Genomic DNA, 25630 nt, shown 5'->3' on the forward strand with positions numbered 1-25630 from the left:
CAAAAGGAAAAACTTGACGTGTGGATTTATAATCCTCCTATCTCTGAACCAGAAACATCCCCGGCACCGTCCAAAGAGCCACACGTCAATGATTTACATTTTATTTTATTTTAATTTTTTAAGTTTATTTATTCATTTTGAGAGAGACAGAGACTCTGTCTGAGTGGGGGAGGGCAGAGAGAGGGGGAGAGAGAGAATCCCAAGCAGGCTCCATGCTGTCAGCACAGAGCCCGACTTGGGGCTCAAACCCACGAAGCCATGAGACCACAACCTGAGCCAAAACTAAGAATCAGACGCTCGGCCAACTGAGCCACCCAGGCGCTCCCCCCGCCCCCTCCCCCCAATGATTTTAATCCCCTTTTTTGAACTTAGACAGAACTGGGTTCCAATCCCAATGCCATCCCTCGCCGTGAGAGCAAGGATTCATGGCTTACCTCGTGAGGTTCATTTCCTTCATCTGTGAAGTAAGGGAAACACCCACTTGTCTCACGGGCTGTGTGGGGGATTCGGTGGGGCCACACGTCAGTCAGGACGGGCCACTCATGCTGCTGGAACGTAAAAAATTCTCAGCACTTAACCAACAGCTAGCTCCGCTCGGGTTTCATGGCTGTCTCAGGACCACAGGGAGAGGCGGGGTTGGGGGGGCTCATCATAGTCACCCAGGGACTCAGACAGAGGGACACTTCTACCAAAGCTGCTTGCACAGTTCCAGAGGCTGAGAAAGGAAAGCGGGCTCGGCCACAGGCTGCCTCTGAAACCTTCCACCAGAAGGGACGCACACCTTTCTGCTGTCGCCCGGAATGCCCGGTTAAGAGAGTGGAGACGAATCACGTCCTAAGGGAGGATGACTGGAAGGGACCGACACGAAGACAGTTCGTTCACGCCAAACACAGTCCGTCCCTTCTCGCTCCCCCCACGCCGTCTTCATTCCCTCGAGTCCACTATCCATTTAGTGCCTCCCTTCTGCTAACGCACCTTCCGGTATGTGCACGGTGACAACCAGCAGAAATGAGGACCACACTTGAACTTCCCGCACCCTGGCTTCTGCTGGGGCCACGTGACTTGCTTTGGTCAACGGAACGTGGTGGTAGTGACAGGTGCCAGTTCCGAGCCTGGGTCTCCAGCGACCTCCGTGCCCCCTTTGCCTTCTGTGCTGCTGCCATTGTCATGAGAAGGAGGTGCCCCGGCTGGCCCCTGTCCCCAGGAGGGACACCAGGACACCTGCTGTATCCTGAGCCAAACTGCCTGGCCAGCCCAGACTCTCCAGCCCATTTCTGCAGGGATCCTGAGAATTGCGCTCATTGTTATGCACAGGAGCTAATGAAGACAGATCCCTACCTCACTTCCTACAGAACACGTGACTAAAGCATTACAAATAAAAGGTGAAAAACAAATCTTCAGTTTTTAGAAGAAAATGCAGGACAGTGTTTTTATAACAGCAGAGTAGACAGACACAGGTTTGTTTGGTTTTTTTTCAATTAAACACAAAAAACAAACACCATAAAGAAAAATATTGACAGGGGCTCCTGGATGGCTCAGTCAGTTAAGCGTCCAACTTCAGTTCAGGTCATGATCTCCCAGTTTGTGAGTTTGAGCCCCACATTGGGTTCTGTGCTGTCAGCTCAGAGCCTGGAGCCTGCTTCTGATTCTGTGTCTCCCTCTCTCTCTGCCCCTCCCCTGCTTGCACTCTGTCTCTGCCTCTCTCCCAAAAATAAATAAACATTGGGGCACCTGGGTAGCTCAGTCGGTTGGGCGTCAGGCTTTGGCTCAGGTCATGATCTCACAGTCCGTGGGTTTGAGCCCCATGTTGGGCTCTGTGCTTACAGCTCGGAGCCTGGAGCCTGCTTCTGATTCTGTGTCTCCCTCTCTCTCTGCCCCTCCCCTGCTTGTGCTCTGTCTCTCTCTCAAAAATAAATCAACATTTAAAATTTTTAAAAAAAGAAAGAAAGAAAGAAAGAAAAATACTGACAGCTCTTAAAAGTAGAATTTTGATCTGACAAAGGAGACCATGAATAAAGTTAAAAGACAATCCTAGTGCACAAATAGGGAAGACATACTTAAAATGTATTTGGCCACAAAAGCACTGATTTCCAGATGACAAAAAAAAAAAAAAAAAAATCATACGGGTCAGCAAGGGGAAACCGAAAACCCAGTAGAAAAATGAGCCAGAGACAAAGAAACCATTCATGGAGGAAGAAACCCAAAAGGCTAACAAATGTAACGCAGGGTATGCCACTGCATAGTGATGAGGGAACCACAACCTAAAACAGCAAGGAAATATCATCTCACACCCACCCCATGGGCAAAATATGAGGTACACAACAAATGTTGATGGAACATGAGTGAGTTTGCAAGCTGCAGGTGGGAGTGTAGGGGGCACCCCAGCCTCGGACATTGGTCGGCTGCATCTCACCGGCACAAATAAAGACGGACAGGTCCCAAGACCCCACCTCACCAGGGGACCAGGACGTCAGCAGCATCTGGGGGAGGGGAGCACCACCTGCTTGTCAGAGACGCAGAACTCTAGACTCCTCTGAAAAATCAGGGTGAAGGGGAAAAGCATACGCAGAAGAATACGTATGGACCACTGTGTAAAAATTCAAAACCAAACAGAGGCGCCTGGGTGGCTCAGTTGGTTGGGCGACCGACTTCGGCTCAGGTCACGATCTCACGGTTTGTGGGTTCGAGCCCCGCGTCGGGCTCTGTGCTGACAGCTCGGAGCCTGGAGCCTGCTTCGGATTCTGTGTCTCCCCCCTCTCTCTAACCCTCCCCTGCTTGCGCTCTGTGTCTCTCTGTCTCTCAATAATAAATAAACCTAAAAAAAAAAAGTTTTTTTTAATTCAAAACCAAACAAAAGACTGTCCGCCCTTCATGGGCATATGCGTACTCGGTGTAAAAAACACGCGTGAAAAGGGGAGACACTGACTTCAGAACAGCGAGGAGGAAAGAGGCAGGTAGAATACATAAGGGGCACGTAAGTCAAGTATCAATAAAAGCTACATTGTATCATGTCCTTAAAATGCACTCTGCAGCAAACGTGTCATAAAGCTGGCATGCATTAAGCTTCACCGGCAGGTACGGGAAAGTTTGATATCATTGTTCTCTACACGGGTTTGCACATTCTTAACACCGCGTAATCGTTCCAAAGGGCTGATAAAGAATGAAAGGAAATGTGCCCGGATGGTAACAACGGTGATCTTCAGGTGGTAGAATTACAGGTAGGTTCTTTGGACTTTTTCCTACGTTCATGTTATCTCTCTTCCCTTTTGTGGGGATTTCTTACTGTTAAGATGTATTTTCAACCCCTGCATCAGAGCGCACCATGCCCGGCTGGGAGGCTGGTGAGGAGGGAGCACAGCAGCTCACTTGGCCAGCCCCGGGGCAGCTCTTCCAGGAAATATACAGACACTTCCCCCCTGCAGCCAAAGAGTTAAGAAAGCTTGATGTGCAATGAATCATTCCAGGGGACCTAAATCCCTGCCTTATCTAATTTTGTATCCTGAGGCTGATTAATTTAAACTCTACAATAAAATAAACATCAGCGTTAAATAAGGATTAAATACTCAGCAGGATCCTTAGTCGAACAAACTGACACTGTACATTTTATGGTATGGATTGAGGGGGCCCCTGGTGGCAAGGGGGGAGCACAAGGGGTGTTCCGAGCTAAGGAGAGAAAATTGCCAATGCGTTGGGATTCTGGAGCGCATTCACCTTAGGTCTCTTGTCTGGTTGTCAGCAGAAAATTCGTGAGCCACAGACTAGCAGCTCTTCACACAGGAGAAGGTCTTGTGCTGTGTCCCCAGCTGCCCCTTATCACCAAGGGGAAGGCGGTGATCAGGAGAGTGGAGTCAGGAGATTGGAGAAAGCCCCTGCGTTCTTAGGAAACAGCAGAGAAGAGACTCTCCTGCCTGGGCATTGCTACCCAGCAGCCAAGAGCAGGAACTAACAGCAGTGACCGCTGCCCCCCCCCCCCCCAGGCAGCTACTAAGTCCAAGAGGGGGCCAGGAAAGGTGGGACAGGTAAGGATGGGGTGGAGCTGTCTGACCCAGGAGGCTGGAGGGATCCAGAAACCTCCGTCGGGGAGGAGGGTAGGCAGCTGACGGGTCCTTCCAGGCCCGCAGCACAAAGAGGGGCCATCACCCCCAAGAACCAGCTATTCCTGCAGAAAGCTGTACCCATCCCCCTCTCAGCAGCGGCACCGCAGAGCAGAGCCGGACCACTGCCAGGGACCGTGTCCAGCATGAATGTGGCACCACAGTGGGGCTCAGAAGGTCCTAGACCCAAGCCCAGCTGAGCCTCTGACCAGCGAGCGACTCGCTTAGCCACCAGCCTCCCCACAGGCTCAGGGATGACGAAATCCCTTCAACAGATGTATGTTCAGCACCTACGCAACGCAAGCAGGCTCTGCGTTCTCTTACCACAAAAAAAACCCGTAGCTGTCCCTACGAGGCCTTCCCAGAGACGTGGGGCAGCTGAGAAATACGCGGTCAAGGAGACAGGATCGAGACAGCACATTCCTGGTACTGCCAGCCACAAGCTTTGCGCAGAAAAGAAAGCAACCCCTCTGGGTCCACGAGTGGCAGCTAAATACACAGGAAGACCTTCGTGTCTTGGACTTAGACACCTGCAGACTAACAGGCTGAGACTCTTCCCCGACCCGGATGGCGGGGTGCGGGAGTGCAGCAAGGGGTCAGAGCAGGAGGGCTGGGGAGACCCAGCAGGAGGGCTGGGCCGCGAGAAGGAGCCTCTGGACGTGACCAACACACAGACACGGCTCTCTGCCGTGAGCAAGACCAGTGAGTGGTGCTGAGGGTGTGCTGACGTGCGGACAGCACGCTGCTGTCTGGGGCACGGAGCTGTGCAATAATCACACACGACTGGCAGAATGTCGGAGAACTGGGTTCAAATTGACCATCTTGCTATTTGCTTTTTATGTGTCCCCATCGGCAACTTATTATAGGTTACTGTCAAATGATACGATGCCACTTCATATGAAGTATAAAAATCTTAAAATAATGCACTGTCATTTCCCCCACTGGCTCTTATGTTATTTGTATGCATTTTCTGCTACATATTCTGTAAGTCTCCTACTCTACTGTTGTTATTTTTTTTTATTTAAAGTCAATCGAGGGGCGCCTGGGTGGCGCAGTCGGTTGAGCGTCCGACTTCAGCCAGGTCACGATCTCGCGGTCCGTGAGTTCGAGCCCCGTGTCAGGCTCTGGGCTGATGGCTCGGAGCCTGGAGCCTGTTTCGGATTCTGTGTCTCCCTCTCTCTCTGCCCCTCCCCCGTTCATGCTCTGTCTCTCTCTGTCCCAAAAATAAATAAAAAACGTTGAAAAAAAAATTAAAAAAAAAAATAATAAAGTCAATCGGGGCACCTGGGTGGCTCAGTCTGTTAGTCTGACTTCGGCTCAGGTCATGATCTCACAGTTTGTGAGTTCGAGCCCCGCATTGGGCTCTGCGATGACAGCTCAGAGCCTGGGGCCTGCTTCGGATTCTATGTCTCCCTCTCTTTCTGCCCCTCCCCTGCTCACACTCTCTCTCTCTCTCTCTGTCTCTCTCTCTCAAAAATGAATAAACAATAAAAAATATTTTTAATAAAGTCAATTATATTTATGAGATATTTTTAATGTTTATTGACTTATTTTTGAGAGAGGGAGGAGGAGAGAGAGGGAGAGAGATATCCCAAGCAGGCTCAGGACTGTCAGCACAAAGCCCAACATCGGGCTCGATCTCACGAACCTGAGATCGTGTCCTGAGCCGAAATCAAGAGTCTGATGGTTAACTGACGAAGCCACACAGGTGCCCCTACAAGATATTTTTACTGTTTCACTGTTACCTGTACGTTTATCATTTCTGGTACTCTTCATTCCTTTGTATAAAAATCCAGATCTCCATCTGGTATTATTTTCTTCCTGCCCAAAAGACTCCCTTTAACATTTCTTATAGTGATAATCTGATAGCAATAAATTCTTTAAGCTTTTTGTCTCTCTAATTCTTTCCCATAATGTTTGAACCATATTGTTGGCAGCTACAGAATTCTAGACTGACAACTGTTCTCTCCTTAAGTACTTTGCAGGTGTTACCCATTATGCCCTGGGTGCAAAGTCTGCCCTCGTTCTTGGCTTTTTCCTCTCTACATAATGCATCTTTCATCTGTGGCTGCTTTTTTGTATTTTCCCTCTGGCTGCTTTTAAATTTTTCCCTTTTTTCATTGGTTTCAAGCAACTTGATTATGACTTGTCTTGATGATGTAGTTTTCGTCTTTGTGTGTGTGTGTGTGTGTGTGTGTGTGTGTGTGTGTGTGTGTGTGCTTGGCATTCTTTGGTATTCTCGGATCTCTGGGTTTATGGTTGGCATCAAACTTGACATTTTCACCCATTAATTCTTTCAAACACATTTTCTTCTCCCCCAAGCCCCTCCTCAAGGACTCCAATTACACATATATTAGTCCGTTGAAGTTGATTCTCTGTCCACTTATTTTAATCATTTTTCTCTGCATTCCATTTTTTATATTTTCTGTTGCTGTCTTCAAGTTTACTAATCTTTTCTTCTACAGTGTCTAACCTGTTGTTCATCTCATCGAGTGTGTTTCTCATCTCAGACATTATACTTTCCACCTCTAGAAGTTCAATATTGGTTTTCCATTTCTCCGCTTAACACACTCAAGCTTTCCTTTACTTTCTTGATGTGGAAAATATCTTTATAATGACAATTCTAATGTCTTTTCCTACTGGTTCCATTATAGGCGTCATTTCTGCACCTGCACCTATCGACTGACTATTCTCACTATTGATAGCGGTTTTTTGTTTCTTTGAATGCCTGGTGATTTTTTATTAAGCGACAATGCAAATTTTACTTTATTGAGTGCTGGATATCACTGCGTTTCTATAAATATTCCTGAGTTTGTACTAGGGTGTGATTGAATTACCTGGAAAGATTTTTTGGTCCTGTGAAGACTTTCTTTTAAGCATTTTTAAGTGGGGCTAGGGCTAGAGCAGCGAAGGCCTTGGGCTAATTTTCCACACAGTTGAGGCAATTTTTTTCTCAGTAAACTACTGCATGTCTTGGGAATTCTAAATCTTTCCACCGTTGCCAGTGGGAACACGAAAAGTATCTGGCTCTGTGTGAGGTTCAAGCATCGTTCCTTCTGTTCAGGTGGTGTCTTCCTCCAGATCTGACTACTCGTGTACACGCACTGATCGGTACTTAGCTGAATACTCTGGAGCTTTTTTCCCTAAGCAGTGTTTTCCTCTCTGGTACTGTGGGTACTCGCCCTGCATAATTCAGCTGCCTCAATCTCCCCAGACTCCCAGCTCCACCTCCACAACTCAGGAATACCGCCAGACTCAGCCTGGGCTCTTGCTCCCAGGCTGTCCTAGGAGCTCTCCAGGCAGTGAGTTGGGCTTATCATTTGGCTCTGCTCGGTGTTTGTGCGCTCTCTCGGGAATCACTGTCTTGGGCTGATGTCAAATCGCCTGCTGTGTAACCAGATTTAAACACACATGGTCTGACACCAGAGGCCATCCTTAACCACTGGGCAACATTTGTCCCTCAGGCCCACCTTGAGGGTTTCAGTAGCTTCTGGTTGAGGAGCAACTGGGAGTTGAAGTCACACTGTTCTATAGATTATGAGCCATTGTTGGATGTCCCATATTACTGCTCGGTAAGTTGCCCATCACTCAACCCACACCATGCGTCTCGTCATTATTAACTAGTATAGGTCCTTCTTACTGTCATTCCAAAGGTGCTGAGCTAGATCCATTGACTGTGTCATTACAGTCGAGATGGGGATGTCTACCAATTACCGTCAAGAGCTGGTGCTCAGAGCCAGCGCATCAGGGAGGCAGCCCCGGGGGGGCGGGGGGGGGGTGTCTTAGGAAGACCACTTTCAGAAGGTACTCCACATGCTGAAGTCTGGTCTTGAGGGACTTGTGGTATTGAATAAGGGAGTTGAATGTGATGATTTCTCAGACTTTCTCCCTTAACAACTATGAGTTTATAATTATCTATGTCCCCTCAGGGAAATAAAAACCATGATCCCTGATTCACCAGTGAATTTAGGAAAAGGAAGTAGAGAAGAATGGGTCAGACCTATTCCTGGAATACGCTAGGCAGCTTCTGGAGATTAAAATAATGACCACTAATGGATATACATGTTTAATGTTTCAGTGCTGGTAAAATTAATACCCTGTTTAATATTAATAGAAGCCATGTACATCTCTGGAGTTGTTAATCTGCTACTTTTCCACTACGTCAGATGTAAAAATAGCTCCCCGTGATTATCCAGGTGGAGAGGGGGGAGGGGGACCTGAGGAACAAGAGGACAGTGACGATAGCATGCATTTCAGATGCATTATGGCTCATCAGAATTCTAAGGGAGAACATTCTCTTCCAAGTACAGATACTGTTTCATCCATTCACCAGTTCATTCTTATTCAACAAATATTTACTGAATGCTTCCCACGTACCACATACTATACTAAACTCCTTACCTCTCTGCCTAATTTACTCCTTGCACAACCCTTTGATGGCACTGCTATTATTCCCATTTTAAGAATGAGAATACTGAGGCTCAAGGTCCCACAGAGAAGAAAGGGGCAGAGACGGCGGCACCAGGGCTCAGGTCTCTCTGCCTCCAGAGCTGGCACTTCTGACTCCAACGTTCCATGGCTTTTGTACCCCTAAAGCAGCTTTAGGTCTGCAACTGCATAAATACTGCGAGAAGGAAACAGGAATATAGGACAGAAAGTGAGAGAGCCGAGGCTCGGAAGGCGAGGTGCCCTGACCCCACAGCTGAGAGGAGGCTTTGGGAGAACGCGCTTCCTTGACAGTCCCTTCAAATTTTCACCATAATTAAATAAATACATGTTGAGTGTCTACTCTGTGCAGGCACTGAAAAAACGGCGACCAGACTGACAGCACTCCTGCCTTCAGAACACTTATGGTTCACGTTCTACCGCAAGAGACAGACAGACAGAAACACAACGCAGTCATAAATAGAAACCAAAAAGCACGCAGGCATAAGTTAAATAAACACAAGTTGTGCAGACCGCTTCTAAGACACAAAGAGGAGACCGAGGCATCCGGGAAGGAAGAAGTCCTCTCTGAAGAGGTCTGTCTGTCGGGAGCCTCTGGGCAAGCAAGGAAGACCACCTCCGTGTGCCTCGGGGTAAAGGGCATGTTAGAGGGGCAGGGGGTACGTTGAAAGTGGGAGGGCAGCTAGAGTTGACAGGGGGTCCAGACTGGGGTCGTCCCAGTGTCTAGCAGCAGAAATCACTCCCAGTGAAGCTGCAGGAGTGAGCGCCTTCCAACAACGTGTTCCCCCTTTCTTTCCTCCCTCTCTACTCAAGACAGTCCTGGGAAGTGGGGTGAGGAAGGGCAGAGTCTGGTTGCCTGCCTTGGGCCCCACGTCTGCTCCCTGACTGGGTGACAGTAGAACGTCTTAGCCTTTGCTGTCCCGTGGAGGATCTTCATGATAGGAGAGAGGGGTTCTCAACAAAAACTTAGGTGCTGCTAGGAGAGCAGATGCTGCGTGGGTGGAAATGTCAACCACAGGAGGAGACACTGGCCAGAACTGAGCCTGCAAAATAAAGAGGAACCAACTTCTGAAAGTGGAGGGAAATGTAGGCTAGGAAGTGAGGACAGCATGTGCAAAGGCCCAGAGATGAACAAGTAATAAGAGGTAAATTTCATCATCTAGAAGAAAGGGAACTGATCTTTACATACAGACACACAGAGTAAATATATATATGTGGATAGATGAGGAGGAGGAGGAGGAGGATAATGATGATGATAGTGGTGAAGGAGGAGAAGGAAAAAGATGACAAGAGGCAGAAGAAGGAAGGAAGGAAGGAAGGAAGGAAGGAAGGAAGGACAGATGGATAGAAGAATGGAAGGAAGGAAGGAAAGAAGGAAAGAAGGAAGGAAGGAAGGAAGGAAGGAAGGACAGATAAAAGGAAGGAAGGACAGATAGAAGGACGGAAGGAAGGACAGAAAGAAGGAAGGGAGGAAGGAAGGAGGGAAGGAAGGAAGGAAGGAAGGAAGGAAGGAAGGAAGGAAGGGAGGAAGGGAGGGAGGGAGGGAGGGAGGGAGGGAGGATGGACGAATAGATGGATGGAAGGATAGATGGATAGATCTTCCTGAGATGCTGATACCTGGCCTTATCTTTAAGTCTGCAATCCTTTAGCATCACCCCATGTTACTAAGACACCGTGTGTCAGGGTCAGAACGAAGGTGAGGTCAGAGAAGTGCTGAGGGCACAAACTCTAGTGAGGGGCTCAGCTCACTCTCAAAGACTGGGAAATACCCAAGAGTGAATATCTCCTTAAATTTGGTGCCCCAGGAACACCAATGACCTCAACCTTGTCGCAACCCTATTAAGCATTAGCCATACACTTCTAGAAAGAAAATGGACCCTCCATCAGAGACAGACCGATCTGTCACTGTGCCTTGATGCAAATGCCCAGGATGTCCCACTGGTCTGTTCCACCTCCCTTTCTCTGACCTTCACTAAGACAAGGTGATATAACAGAGCAATCATTTGCACAGTTCTGGATCCAGATCCGTGTTGTCAGATTGCTGTGTGAACTTGAAGAAGTCTCTTCCCTCTCTGGGCTTTGGTTTCCCTCTTGGTAAAACAAGGGAGGTCAGACTCACCTCTGGTTCAAAATAGGGGTGGAAAATAAAGGTGGGAGGCTCCCAAAAACCTTTAAGGCAACCCCACCTTAGCAGGCTTGCCCAACCCCTTACCCACTTTCCCCACATTTTCTTCATTTGTTGACTTTACAAATATTCCTCCTACCTACCCGCCATTGGACTGGATGCTGGCGTATAACAATGAGCCACACAGGCACTAGTCCCCCCCTCCCGAAACTTAAGAGTCCAACAATCAAGTCAGATAGGTTGTCAATCACAGTTGCTCTGAAGGCAAAGTCCAGTGGGCAACAGGACCCTGGCCAAGGAGGCTGACCCAGACTGCACTCAGGGAGGCTTCCCGGAGGAGATGGTCCCCACAGATGAACAAGAAGAGATCAGGTAGACAATGAGGAAGAGACGACAGGTGCCCTGTGGTCTCACGCCGAGGTCTGGGAAGGTGGGAGAGAGTCCAGCCCTGCGGACCCCTCGTTGGCCCCCCGGAGACTCACTCATTTGTGACAGCAGGACTCTGCCTCCAGCTTAGAGCACAGCATCCTGGAGTCCTTAAGAGTCCTTTCTGCTGCCTGGTGAGACTGGGTCTTGACGAGCACATGGAGGGGCTTTGAAGCTGTGACTTGCCGGAACAGAAGCAGCAGAGGGTGTCATTCTTTCAACGTTTATTTATTTTTGGGACAGAGAGAGACAGAGCATGAACGGGGGAGGGGCAGAGAGAGAGGGAGACACAGAATCGGAAACAGGCTCCAGACTCTGAGCCATCAGCCCAGAGCCCGACGCGGGGCTCAAACTCACGGACCGCGAGATCGTGACCTGGCTGAAGTCGGACGTCAACCGACTGCGCCACCCAGGCGCCCCGAGGGTGTCATTCTTAACACACATGCCCTGCGGCAACCCGGCACGCAGCCTCGGAAAGATGATTAGGGTGTCTGTTCAAAGGACATGATTGCTATGTTTTCGCTTCCACTTTTGATGTGTAGGACTCCCTTTCTGTCTTCTGGCTACATCCTAAGCCACGCAGAGCTTGGTCTCCAAACCTCATCTCATTACCCATTTTCCCCCAATTGCATATTTTAGGGACTGGTAATAGGGCTGCCTACGAAGCCGTGTATTACAGCCGAACGCTCCAACACCCCCACACTCCCCCACCATGTGAAAGAGACAAAATATTTTCATTTCTAAGCCTCTCCGCCTACAGGGGGGAAGTTATGGGATCGTGTGACTGCGGTGGCTTCTTAAGAGCCTTTGGGAGCCGGGGGAAGGAATCCAACCTCAGCTGACTTTTCTTAAGTAAAAAGGGCCTGGGCTACCTGACACCATCGAAGGAGAAGCCAAGTGCTCCTGAACACATCTGCCCTCACGTCTACCCCCGGCCCTTGCTCGAGACACATAGCTTCTGGGACGAAGGGGAGGGTGGAGCTGTGCTCACTAAGCACCTACCGTGCAAAGACCCTGTGCCTTCTGGTCTCTAGTTTGCATTAATTTGCATGTGCATCAGTGATCTACGCTGCGTAACAAATTACCACCAATTTGGCAGGCTGGCAACAACACAAATGATTACCTTGCAGTTTCCAAAGGTCGAGAGCCAAGGTCCAGGTTAGCTGGGTCCCCTGCTCAGGGTCTCACTAGGCTGAAATCAAGGTGGCAGCCAGGGCTGGGAGCTCCTCGGATGCCATCTGAATCTGGCCCCCACACTTGAAGGGCACGGAGAGGGTGAAGAAAGAAGGATACCACCCCAGATTGGTGGGTGGCAGTTCCAATAAGCAAGGGGGCACCCCGAGATGAGCGGATCTCCCCACTCCCCCACCAAATCTCAAAGCTTTATATAGAGGCCTTAACTGGGTTCAATCACACATACCAGCCACAGGCTGTCAACACAAGCTATCTCAAGGCTGTATCTTTGGGGCAGCCTCTGGGAATGGGGGAGGCAAGCAGAATGTACCATCCAAGGACGGGGGAGGGAGTGATGAGTGTCCATTGGCTGACCAGCCTGAAGGTCAACTGGTGACCACATGCTCTTTATGACCTCACACAATAGCTCTCGCATCATAGACTCAGGGTCCCTCTTCCCAATGCACTGGTTGTCGTACGAATTCAGCTCCTTGCAGTTGTGGGATTGAGACCCTCAACGCCTAGGGGTCACCTGCTCTTCCTTTCCATGTGATTCCCCCCGCCTCCACAATATGGCAGCTTATTTTCTCAAGGTCAACAGAGGAGTCTCTGCTGCTTCAAATCTCTCTGACTTTTTTCTTCTCTGACCTCTAGGCTTTTCAGCTAAAGCGCTCACCTGATTAGGTCAGGCCCACCCAGAACCATCTCCCTTTTAACGAACTTAAAGGCCGCCAAGTAGAGACTTCGGTCACATCTGCCGGGTCACTTCACCTTGCCGTCGCATGTAACCTATCCACGGAGTGACGTCTCATCATACTCTGAGTCCCGCCCACTTGAAGGGAGGAGACCTGGAAGGGTGTACCCCTGGCAGCCATCTTAAAAACCTGCCCGCTGCAGCCTACGCGCCTTCTTCTGCACGTACGATTTCCTGGCTTCAGCGGCACTGCAGCTCAGGTGGCCTGGGTTGAGCCTCTGCTCTGGCTCCCACTAGCTGTGTGACCTCGGGCAAGCCACCTCTCCCTCAGCTTCCTCGTCTGGAAAATGGTTCAATGACACCACCTCCTTGGCAAGTTGCCCCCAAGGTTAAGGGACAGAGGCATGTGGCTGCTTCGCCTTTTGCTGAGCGAGCAGGGAGCGCGCGTCAGACACCCGCCCTGATGCCTCGGCCTGGTTTCCGTACTCTTCCCCATTGCCATGCCGGAACCGAGAGGCTTCCTCCCCCAGAGCGCCACCCTCCCTCCCCCCGCCCGCAGAAGCCTTCTCCATCCCAGGAGCAGACGGAGACGGGGCAATTAGCCTCCAGTAATAAAAGTACACGGGGCCGTCGGCTGGGCTGCCAGAGAATTTATGAAGTGCACGGAAGCTTGTGCTGCTACAGGAGAGGCTATCAGGGGACCACTTCCGAGGTAAGAACAGAAAACACACCATCCATCACTGCCAGATCCTTCCCGTGGCAAGATATTAAAGCGTCGCTGTCCCTTTCCGCATTCCCCAAACCTCATCCAGTGAGCCCGCGTTGTTGTTGTTTTATATATATAATCAGACGAGAAAAGGCAATAAACCTGATTTTTCGTGGAAAAGCTCTGTGGTCAGAAATGCCGGCTTCCGGCAGGTCGCGTCTGCAGGGGGAGCTTCGCCAGGATGCCTGAGAGCTTGCGTTTTGTTCTTTCCTTTTTTTAAAACAAAGATCCATTATGCAAATCGATCATAAAATTTTTAAAGCATCTTGTCCTGTCTCAATTAATTACAGCCCTCGCGGGCTCAGCTCGAGCAGCAGACAAGTCTTCCTGGTCCCGGGCGCTGTCCCCAGAGGGAGAGCCGCCCGCCTTGTCCTGCCCGCGGGGCCCCTGTCCCTTCAGCCCTTGCCTGGCTACTCGACCACACTTACGTACTCACCAGCCGGCTGGCCACCACCCTTCACGACCGTCTCTGTCTCTCTGTCTGTCTCTCTCTCTCCTTGTCTCTCTCTCTCACACACACACACACACACACACACACACACACACCCCTGGCAGTAGCCACTGCCCCCTCCTCCAAGAGGGTCCTTCTCCAGCTGGAGTGAAACTAATGGTCTGTTAATTTATTGCTCAGTCCCTACGCTGCTGGCGAAGGGAGAGCAGCCGCTGGCTTAGCTCCACCTGGAGAGGAGAAGGACTGAGTTCTCCAAAAGCAGCATCAGTTACCACCTCTGCCCTCAAGTCTGCTCCCTGTCCCCCCATCTCCAGAGGAGTACATCCGGGCCCCTCCACAAATCCCTTCCCTGCCTGACAGCCATCCAGAGGCCGCTGGGCCACCACCAGCAGCCACGCCCGGGCCTGCCATCCCCAAGTTTTCTCTGACAACCAGCCTCCCTTCTCTGCACGTCCCCACCCACTCACCCCCTTGCATGCCCACCCTGCGTCCTGGCTTCTGCCCATCTCCGGGGTCACTGCTGCACCATAGAACCATAGAACCTCAGCCCCAAGAAAGAAACCTGAAACTCATTCTCACTGAGGTCTAAATGGCCAATAACCACTAAAGGCACTGGCATTCTAAGAGGAATCAAAAGATGAATCCTTTGCACCCATGGGAGAGAAGACTCAACCTATTGGGGCAGAAACACAAAGTATTTTATTTCTACCCCTTCCAAAACCTGCGCCCCAAAAGTGATGCTAATTTCCCCCACCCCTTCCTGCTGAAGACCAGGTCCTCTGTCAGTATCTTGGAAGCTGACACGAGTTTCCCATCTCAGTTATTACAGCAACCTCACATCAGTATTGAGGGCGCGTGTTTGGACAGTGCAGAAGGCAGCCATTCTTGCAAACAGTCCTGCCACAGAGGCTTAAACCAAAAAGGGAGACTGTCTAAGTGAGCAGAAGCCCAGTCTTCCCTCCTGGAGGGAGAACTTCCGCTCGGGCTGTCCTGGTGCCCGAGGCCCAGAACGGCTGGCTGAGGACGTGTTCTGCAGGGGTGCTGGGGGCCAGCGTCAGGCTCGGTAGGCCTGGAGGATGCCGCGAGGACTGGCGGCCGAGGCAGATTCACGTTCCCCAATCTTGCGGGCAGCCTGGGAGCACCGCCCATCTCGGCCAGGAAGCCAGTGCGCTTGCCCGGGACAGGAGGGGAGGACAGCCCAGGGTTTCCCAGAGACCCCACCAGGTGCCCACCCCTCCTCACCCGCTGGCCAGGACCCACTCCAGCCTTGCAAACCCCCCGCCACCCACCCACAAGCCCCAAGACCACAGCCTTCCCAGGGGGGGAAACTCAGGCCCAACAGGGAGCTTCCTCTTCTTTCCTCCCCCTCTCGCTCACCTGCAACGAGGCGACATCGATCTCGCCACACCCGCCCCGTGTGACGGAGCCCATCCTCCGTTCCTCTGGCTCTTGTCCCGGCCCTATCTTGTGCACGCAGCCTGCACCACCTTCCACCCAGTGACTCGTCCGCGATCAGGTTCACGAGAGACGATGGATGTGCGCACCTTGAGCTGAGTTAAAACCGTCGTATCGATTCGAACGGCTCTGGGCAGCGTGCCTCCCCCTCGCTGCGGCCACGCCAAGGCACAGATGCACTCGGAGCGCCGAGGGTCTGCCACACGCCAGACCCCGCTCCGGGCACCTTCCCTGCCGTGTCCCCATTCACGCCTCACTGTGGCCACGTTTCACGTCCCCGCTTTGTGGAGCTAGAAACCGGACCAGCCTAAGTGAGGAGCCAGCCCAAAGGTGGCTGGTAAGCTGTGCCTTCAGGATTTGAACCCTCGTGGGGTCTGGAGCCTGAGACCTTCACTGGGATGGCTTCCCAGTTCCTGGTGGGAAAGGGAGGACGAAGAGAGGGAGGAGCAAGCATCTGCTTCTGCGGCAAACTTACCAGCCGCCACCCTGCACCCTGTGCCCGCACATGTGGGTCTCACATTCTTCCTGCCAAAGGTTTTAAGTCCTTGGTGCAAATCCTACCCAACCCTCCAGCAAAACTCCCCAGGGGCCCCATCCCAACCCAGAAGCTCCTTTGCAAAGATGCCAAGGGGCAGGGGCGAGGGAGAATGACCCCGCTCCTTGGCGGAAGGAGTCACGCGGGAACGGAACGCGGAGGAGCACCTCCCCGGGACTCCGGCTAGGACGGCAACGTCGCCCACACCTCTCAGCCCCCCGAGCTCCACCTCCAAACAGAAGGCGCTCAGTCCGACAGAGTCACAAAGACAACTACAGAGAGGGCCCTGTAAGAACCAGGTGACCAGCAAAAGCAGCGTCACGGACGCTGTCTCACGGGCTCCGCTTAGATTAAACGAACGGGTTGCACCACAGCCACCGCCCGTCCCTTCCCTCTGGGTGTCGTGAGTCCCCTGGCACAGACCCAACGGGGCCACCGCCAAGTGTCCAGAGCCACGGACTCAGAAGGTGAGGCAAACGAGTCGGGAGGCTGCTCTGTTGGAGGAGATAACTGGGTGGCAGTTGTCCCTGTGCGTCCTTGGTCATTTCAATCTGGACCCATCTGTTTAGGTTCCTGGGGTCTGGGAGGGCACCAGATCTCAGCGTTCACTCACGTCTCGGCAGGAGGCTTGCAGGCCCTGAAGAAGTGCGTCCCCCCAGGGACCGATCCCACACAGGGCCCGGTATCGCCACAGGACGTCCACGCCGTGCCATCATGGCTTCCAAGCATTGGGCCGGGTTTTCTCCTTTCATCTTGTCACCAACTCACCCAGCGCCAATCACACCTCATGAGCCCCCCTGCTCATCTTTTAGCCGAGTACAGAGCTTTGGGGCCGGGAACCCCGGAGGGAAGCCGGGTCTGAGGGGCCGCCCCACCCACCGGGAACATTTCCTAACACACGAGGCAACAAGTGCATTAAATGCCATGATTTTCGCATCAGAGCCCAGATGCCTCGTTCTTATAACCATATGAGATGGAGAGCACTGCCACGGGGCCGGAGAGCGAACGCCAGCCTCTCACTCCGATCAGGCACCAGGCCAGGATCTGCTGAAGGCCTCTGCAGGACAGACACTAAGCGGGAAGTTACAGCTGGTGGCGAGGTGCTACCCTAGGCCAAAAGAATGCAAACCTCAGAGCAAGCCCTCACACACCTCGTCACTGAGACAATTCCTGCCGTGCTTAAGTCGTGTTGGTAGAGAATGCTGGTGCAGTGTCCAACCTGGGCAACCAGACAAAACAACTTTGCCAACTGACACAGGACTCAGTGCAAGCAAGCAAGCTAAGAAGAAGGAGAGAGAGCACAAGCTGGAGTGAGGGGCAGAGGGAGAGAGAGAGAGATTATCTTTTTTTTTTAAGTTTAATGTTCATTTATTTTTGAGAGAGAAAGAGATAGACAGAGCATGAGCAGGGGAGGGACAGAGAGAGAGGGACACACAGAATCTGAAGCAGGCTCCAGGTTCCGAGCTGTCGACGCAAAGCCCAACACGGGGCTCGAACCCACAAACTGCAAAATCATGACCTGAGCCAAAGTCAGACCCCCAACCAAGCCACCCAGGTGCCTGAGAGAGAATCTTAAGCAGGCCTCAGTGCAGAGCCTGACATGGGGCTCAGTCCCATGACCCTGGGATCATGACCTGAGCTGAAATCAAGAGTCAGACGCTCAAATGACTGAGCCACCCAGGCGCCTGAGCTAAGAAGTTTTAAATGCTTTAAATGGCAAAAAATTACACTCCAAAAGCATGAAGTGGGAAACCCCCGTCTTGAGGGCAAAGACCCAAAATTGGGTTCACAAGACCTAGTCCTGCCAACGAGAGCAGAGAAGGCAGGTGAATCTATCACAAGACAAGCATTCATTGAGTCCTCAGGCCAGGCCCAAGGGTGTCCGGATGATGGAGTTGTGGCCCCCCAGGTTCACGTGTACGAAAGAAGGAGAAAGAACCTATCTGAGGAGCCACAGACAGCATGATCAGGGCTCAGGTAGACGTGTGCAAAGACTATTCTACGAGCCAGGAGGAGGACCTGGTACCCTCACCTGGTATGGAGCCCTGAAAACGGAACCCCACCTCTCCATCACTGCCCCCACCCACACCATGCTACACCCATAAGGAACGTGGTGCCCCGACCCTCCGTGCCCCCAACTCCTCTCTGCCGTCCTCAAGCTTCCCACCCGTCTCCATCTTTGTGGTCCTCAAGCCTTCAGCTTCACCTGGGAGTTGGCTAGCAATGCAGAATCTCGCCCCCTCTCCCCCCAGATCTGCTGGGATAGAACCTGCCTGTTACCCAGATGCCTAGCGACTGACGTGCACACATTTGAGAATCACAGTGGAGAATGGCACGTACACACACACACACACACACACACACACACACACACCCCTAAGTCCCATGCAGCCTCTCCTAGGACTTCCCAGCCCACTGGCTCATCTCTGATGCCTTTCCCCACCCCGTCCCCACGGCTCCCTCCTTTGCCTGGGACCAGGCTCTAGACAGATGGCTTCACAGAACGTGCCCACCTTCTCCAGCCACCAGACCACGTGCCCAGTGAAGACAAGGATCCAGGCTCAGGCCTCTTCACGCCCCCGAAGTCAGCCCGCTGCCAGGCGCCTATGACGTGTGTCCGGGCACAATGACGATTTGCCGAATGAATCAATAAATTGTACTTAGGCTGCTACACCACATACACTGGGAGCTGAGAGGGTGCTGGGTATAACTACTTAAATATCATCTGATTTGTTCACAGCCTTTTAAAATGCTCAGAGAAGAGAAGGCTCTGACCTTTTGGAGAGAACAGATTAATGTCAGGGCCTGGGGCCGCCTGCACCAGGCTGGAGCCAGGAGGGAGCCTGCCAGGGCGGCCTCATACACCGAGGTCGGACGAGGGATTCCACTTGTCATTTTGTTCCCGTGTCCAAGCGATGAAAAGTTCCCCTGAGCAGGCTGTTCCGGGAAGCACGCGGGGCTGAGACCAGGGACAGGGGGGCACCTGGCGTGCAGCGGCCCCACCCTGGTTCTTCCTGGGAAGACGGCAGTAAAAGAAACCTCCTCCTTCTTTTTGAAGAAGGAAATTACCTTCCAAGAGCAGAAACGAAGCAATTGCTACACCTGGGGCACAGAGATGCCAAGATCTGAAAGGCCCAGGGACACCTCAGATATGCTGGGGGGTTGAGGGTTTGGTGCCCACGTGTGCTCCGAGCCTCAGAGGTTGACCCGAGAAAACCCAGGCTGCAGGGAAGGGTCCAGTGGATTTGGTACACGGCGCACAAGTAGGATAATGCAGCGGAGAGGGAGGACATAGGGAGGGGGCGGCAGGGGGGTGGGGGGAGGCTGCAGTTACTAATTCATTTGGATGAATCCTCTAAACTATAATTAAGGAAGAATCTCTCCAACTTTGGAGCACACAGAACAATAAACAGCTGCCTGCTTTGATTAATAGCCAGAGCGTGGCTGAGTCTGTGCCCGGCGGCCAGTGCCCGCAGCAGCATGCTGACTCGGGGAGGCTTTGTCCGCTGGGACGGGCGAGCCCCGGGTCCCGCTACAGCGCGACCTCCAGGGCAGTGTGCACGGGGGCACGGGCGACAGTGTGCATCGCCACGCGGGTCGGGGAGATCCCAAACCGAAAACAAAGTCTCAAAATTACAATTCAAGAGGTACTGTGAGCCGGGGCCGCCCAGGTTAGGTAGGGCTCTCCGGGAGAGGCGGAGCCGCGGCAGCGATCAATCGCAGAGCCCTTCCTGGACGGCAGGCAGAAGTGCGAGGGGCAATCCATGAACACAACCTGCAAAATAAGCACCCTTTCCCTCGGGGACACGGCGCTCCAGCTCCTCCCTTTCTGCACGCGCCCTCCTACCACGTCCACCATTACTGGTGGGCACAAAACGCACCCAGCCCCGTTGCCGGCTGTTCCAGCAGCACCACGTTTCAGTTTGGGGCGGGGGGGAGGGGGGGTACACGGCACGCGCACCACAGCTAAGGTGCAGGCTGGGCAACTCGATGGGGCCGGAGAGGCTTCCGGGAGCGGCTGGGTCTGGAGTAACAGGAGATACGGCGGGAGAGGATGGGTCTTTTCGAGGGCCTGGGGGAAGGCGACGGGAAAACCAGCGCGAGCATTTAACACCTACGTCCGTCCTCACAGCGGCTCCCAACACGCAGGCGCGCTCTCCTTCTGAGTTGAGGGTGCCTCACCCTCCCTGAATGTAGGGATGGTCAGGTGACTTGCTTTAGCCAATGGAATGGGAGCAGAAGTTAGAGGAGGGTCTAGGACTCGCTGTTGGTCACGTGACCCGCTTTAGCCAATGGGATAGAAGCAGAGGTGCTTGAGCCGCCATGCTTCCGTCAGTCTGTGGTTGGTGCCCAGGGACGACCGACCAGAGGGCAACTTGGCGTGCCAGAGCTGCCATGTGATGCAGTGCGGACGCCACGCGTGACAAGTAAACCTTTGTCACTTCAGTCACTGCAGTCTGGGGGCGAGCTGTCACCTCGTCAAAATCAAGCGGTGTTAATACAGACGTTCCCAGGAGTGAGGTGCTGCTGTAGCAAAATTCCAAAAGGTGTGGCCTGCGCCCATGATCGGACACGGGCACGAAGGAAACGGACACCAAAGGCTGGGAAGATAGATGGCGCCCGTATCATGCGGTGACATGAACCCAGGGAGGCTGCTGCCCACCGGAAGAGGTTAGAAGGGAGGCTGAAAAGCGTGTGCTGGTCGCTGTTGGAACCTGGCCAGGCCGTTGCAAGCAAGAGGTGAGGTCAGGAGAGTAATGGTCGATTTGCAAACACAAATGAAGGGAGCGCAAGGAATTCCTGAGCTTAGGGGACGTGGAGGTCTGGAAAGGCCCACTTCTTCCCAAGCCCAAGTGAGGAGGACGTGAAGCCCCAAAGGCTGGCTAAAACTGTGCTGCGTCGTGAGGAGCCAGATCGAGGGAACAGGCGTCACAGTCAGAGACAAAGGAATAGATTGGGTAGCTCGGGATAACAGCTTCACCAAGGGCGTGACACCCAGCAGACCCCGCCAGCTGGACACAGCAGCCCACGGAAAGAGTCTGTAGGTGTGGCTCCCCCACCACAGCCTCATGTCGGAGATGGTGACTGACACTGGGAGAAGACAGAGGAGGACGTGGGAGTGGGAAGGCTAATAGAGAAACCGTGGGACTTGTGCTGCCCGAGGAAACCAGGCTGTGGCTGTCGGAACATGGAGCTAACCGGATGGACAGGAGGAAGTCACTGCGTTTTGAGAGAGCTCCAGGGCCACGGGGACCACCGGCATGGGCACTAGAGAACCACGTGCATTGGAGACACGATGAGCTTTGACCTTGTACGGGCAGGAGGAGGGCTGGGAAATCCAGCTGGTCCCCTAGGAGAGCACCGTCCCCAGACCTACAGAGGTGGCTCAGGAGGGCAGTGGGAAAGCAGTCTGCCCCTCTGTGGGGCCAGGACCCTGGGAGCTGCTCCCTGGGAGCAGAATCAGGCCCGGGTTCTCAGAACATTTTCCTGGTGGGGTTCAGAAGGGCTGTGGCCTGCTATGGCCTGCTGGTCCCCACTCTCTTTCTGAATGGGGACATTTATTGTGGAGCTCTGGTCCCTGTTCCACCAACAGCAGGGAGGAAGGGGGTGCTGATAATTTGTCTTTTTAGCCCACAGATCCCTGAGCAAGAGGGGCCCCAAGCAGATCTGAAGTAGGGAGCCCGCCATCTGACCCAGGGACCCAGCCCGGGCCCTGCTGGCAAGACTGTGGCTCCAGGCTCTTCTCCTGAGTAGGCTGAGCGCTGGCAGGGCCCCTTTATATTTATATTTGGAAATATAGCATTTGCTGATTAAAAATAGAATTAATGATATCTTTGTTCAACATAAGAAGACAATTGTTTGGGGAATTATAGTTTCCCTCCCTTTCAAATTTTCTGCAATCCACGGCATTTCCAAGCATATAGAATTTTTCAGAATATTTCTAAGAATAGCTTCTTCCAGAATCCATAGAGAGGGTATGAGATTTACCCTTTTCAGCAAAAGAAAAACTGTTTCCAGACTCTTAAAAGAGTCCTGTGTTCGAGGCCACAGGAAATCACCAGAACAATAGTTCCTGGAAAATGTCTTTTTGTCACGCTTCGGTTGAAAGATCGCCCTTTGAGAATGCGGACGCTGCCAGAAGCTGAGATCCCCACTGCCCTGCCTCCCTCCCCCCGATCCTCGCCACCCCCTCGCTTGGTCGGACTGGGGTGATCTCTGCAGATGCCCCCACCTGGCAGGGCCACGGCCCCGACCCTCCGAGGGGATCTCCTTCGGGCTCCAGCAGCCGAGACCCCCACGCGGGGCCGGAGCCAGGCCCCACTCTGTATGCGCGTGTGAGTCAGCACGTTCCTCTGAAAACGATTTGCAGTCACTGGTAATAGAAACACATCCAGAATGAGGCAGTGAGAAATAAAGCGGAAAGGAGAGCCGTACGGGGAAAGCACACAAAACTAGAATAAAAGAGAAACAACAGACTGGGGGAAATAACAACATCGAACATGACAAAGAGTCGATATCCCAGCGCGATAAAGACCTCGGACAGCCCCGGTGTCTGCTCGGAGACACTCATAAAATGAGAGAGCAAACAAAGCTGATACGCCTGTGTGAGCGTGTGCGCCTGTGCGTGTGTGAGGGAGAGTGTACGTGTAAATGCACCAGTGTGTGTGTGAGTGTGTGTGTGTAAAGTGCGGGTCCACATGAGTGTGTGCAGGTGTGAGTGTGTAAGTACGTATATGCCAGGGTGTTTGTGTGTGTGCGTATGAACACATGTGCATGTGAACACACATGTGAGCATGTGTGTGCTCAAAAGTGAGTGACAGTCCCGAAGCAATACCCTGAAGCCAGTAGGGTCCCCGAAGGCCACGGTCCCACAGAGGAGCGCAGCGGGAGGCCGCTGAGCTCAAACCCCCAGCTCTGCTCACTCACTCGCTGCCCAACCTTGCTCACAGTTACTTCACACCCCCACTTTGCATGCTCATCTGTAAAACGGGAATCATCACACAGTGGCTGTGCAACTAAAGCTCGCCATGTTTGCACTCCATATTGGAGAATCTGCCTTCTGAGACAGATGGACAGACGGCCCCTCGGAGCGCACAGACTGACCAAGTGTCCCCTCTGGAGACCTGTAGGCAGCTGGTTTTCCAGATGGCGGAGACGTGCAGGTTCCAGCCCGGGGGGTGGCCAGAGAACAGATCCGAGTAAGACCCAGGCCTGCGTAGGCAAGATGTCCCCAAAACCTGGGGCCCTCAGAAAGCAGGAGGCGTCCAAGGAGCCTCCCTCCCCCAGTTCTGTGTGGACCCAGCCCCGCTGCACACAGGGAAGCAGAAGGGTGCAGGGGCAGTGGTGGGGGCAGGGGGAACCCCAGGTCCGACAGCTGAGGTTCAAACCCCAGCTCAGCCAGCCGCAAATGTGTGAGGCAGCCAAGTTACTCAGGGTGCCCCCTGGTGGCAAGGACTACATGAGACAAAGGACCACGAGGCCTGGTGCCCAGGAGCCTGTGCTGTGTCCTGTCCCCACCTAGAGTGGGACGTGGGTGCAGAGTGTCGCGGGAACCGCACCAGGACCGGGCCGGGCACACTCCCCACACAGGGTTGAATTGGCATCAACCCTGTCTTTGGAAGAGCACCCCCCTGCCTCACCATGAACTCACGCAGGGCCGCGGGAACATCCCCAAGACCCTGCAAACGAATGGGAGAAGGACAAAGGCCATTCACACAGGGTGACAGCAAAATAACGGGAGAGATGCGAACCCTCACCCAATGAAGAAACGCAAGGTATAATAAGGATAAAGTGCTGCTTTCAATTAGCAAACATTTTTATGATAATGAGGTTGGAGGAAGCTGACATTTTAATCTACAGAGAAAGTTTTTTCAGTAATTCAAACATCCAACCCCAGGAGAGCAGTTAAATAAATAACCATTCGAAGGGACTCCGCGTTGTCATTTACATGAGTGTGACTGGTTTTTGTCTTATTATTTATACATATATATACTTTTCAGTGCTTTTGGAATCATCTGGGTTCTACCATGAGTATGCATGACTTTATTAAGAGCAAATAAATTAATTTTTTAATGCACGCCTCAGGCTAAGAGCGCTCAGCATCTGAAAACAATGTGCAGAGTTATTGAGGCCCAGGGAATGAAGCTGGTCCATTGTCCCGCTTCCTCTAAAACAGCAAGGCCACTGTGTCAACAGCAAAGGCGGGAGGGGAATATCTACCTGAGGTAGAACCCCAGGACCCTAAGGCAGACCCCAATGGCCCTATGAACCCAGATCCCCCACTCACACTCTGAATGCCCCCCAGGCCATTTGCCACCTGAACCATCCTGCCCTCACACCCCAATCAGCACAACACTCCAGCCTCCCTGTCTCTTGCATTGCTCCTGCCACCCTGTGATGGATTGAATTGTGTCCCCTAAGAAGACATGTTGGGAGTCCTCACCCCAGGACCTTAGGATGTGACCCTATTTCAAGACAGGACCTTTCCTGCAGTCATCAAGTTAAAGCGAGGTCATTAGGGTGGGTCTTCATCCAATATGATGGTGTCCTTATAAAAAAAAAAAAAAAGGAGTAATTTGGGAGCATCTGGGTGCCTCAGTCCATTAAGCGTCCAACTTCAACTCAAGTCATGATCTCTCATGGTTCATGGGTTCGAGCCCTGTGTGTCAGGCTCTGTGCTGACAGCTCAGAGCCTGGAGCCTGCTTCAGATTCTGTGTCTCCCTCTCTCTCTGTCCCTCCCCTGTTCACTCTCTGTCTCTCCTTCAAATATAAAGACATTTTTTTTTAATTTTTTTTTCAACGTTTATTTATTTTTGGGACAGAGAGAGACAGAGCATGAATGGGGGAGGGGCAGAGAGAGAGGGAGACACAGAATCGGAAACAGGCTCCAGGCTCTGAGCCATCAGCCCAGAGCCCGACGCGGGGCTCGAACTCCCGGACCGCGAGATCGTGACCTGGCTGAAGTCGGACGCTTAACCGACTGCGCCACCCAGGCACCCCAAGACATTTTTTTTAAAAATGAACAATTTGGGGGTGCCTGGGTGGATCAGTTGGTCAAGCATCCGATTCTTGATTTCAGCTCAGGTCATGATCCCGGGATTATGGGATAGAGCTCCTCATGAGGGCTCTGTGCTGAGCGGGGAACCTGCTTAAGATTCTCCCACTCCTTTTGCCTCTCTCTCTCTTTCTCTAAAAAAAAATAAATAAATAAAAAGTAATTTGGACACTGAGAGACACACAAAGAGGCAAAGGGACATGAAGACACAGGGCCACCATGACCACCCCCACACCAGGGCCAGACACATCAGAAAGGACCAGCCCTGCCGTCTCCAGGATCTCAGACTTGCCGTCTCCAGGGCTGAGGGTGGATTTCGGTTGTCTGTGGTTCTTTGCTGTGGCCACCACGGGGAACTAACAGAAGCCTTTTTCTGCTAGGCAGGCAAGGGGATTCTCCTTTAACCTGA

At 52.5% G+C, this 25630-nt stretch overlaps 1 long non-coding RNA gene across 2 annotated transcripts; it reads right to left on the minus strand.

Moving 5' to 3' along the window:
• Positions 1-224: 224 nt before the first annotated feature.
• Positions 225-14121, minus strand: LOC121019738 (uncharacterized). Of its 2 annotated transcripts, XR_005785758.1 has the most exons (5): positions 12512-14121; positions 12215-12347; positions 11148-11272; positions 435-548; positions 225-271 (listed from the first exon to the last, which is right to left on the minus strand). It is a non-coding gene; the product is annotated as an uncharacterized LOC121019738 (long non-coding RNA). The 2 variants fall into 2 exon arrangements; XR_005785755.1 differs by having other exon boundaries at positions 12215-14121.
• Between the last annotated feature and the right edge of the window lie 11509 nt (positions 14122-25630).

The sequence above is a fragment of the Herpailurus yagouaroundi genome, unplaced genomic scaffold, assembly GCF_014898765.1.
Source record: "Herpailurus yagouaroundi ecotype Mexico unplaced genomic scaffold, PumYag 77, whole genome shotgun sequence".
Lineage (NCBI taxonomy): Eukaryota > Metazoa > Chordata > Mammalia > Carnivora > Felidae > Herpailurus > Herpailurus yagouaroundi.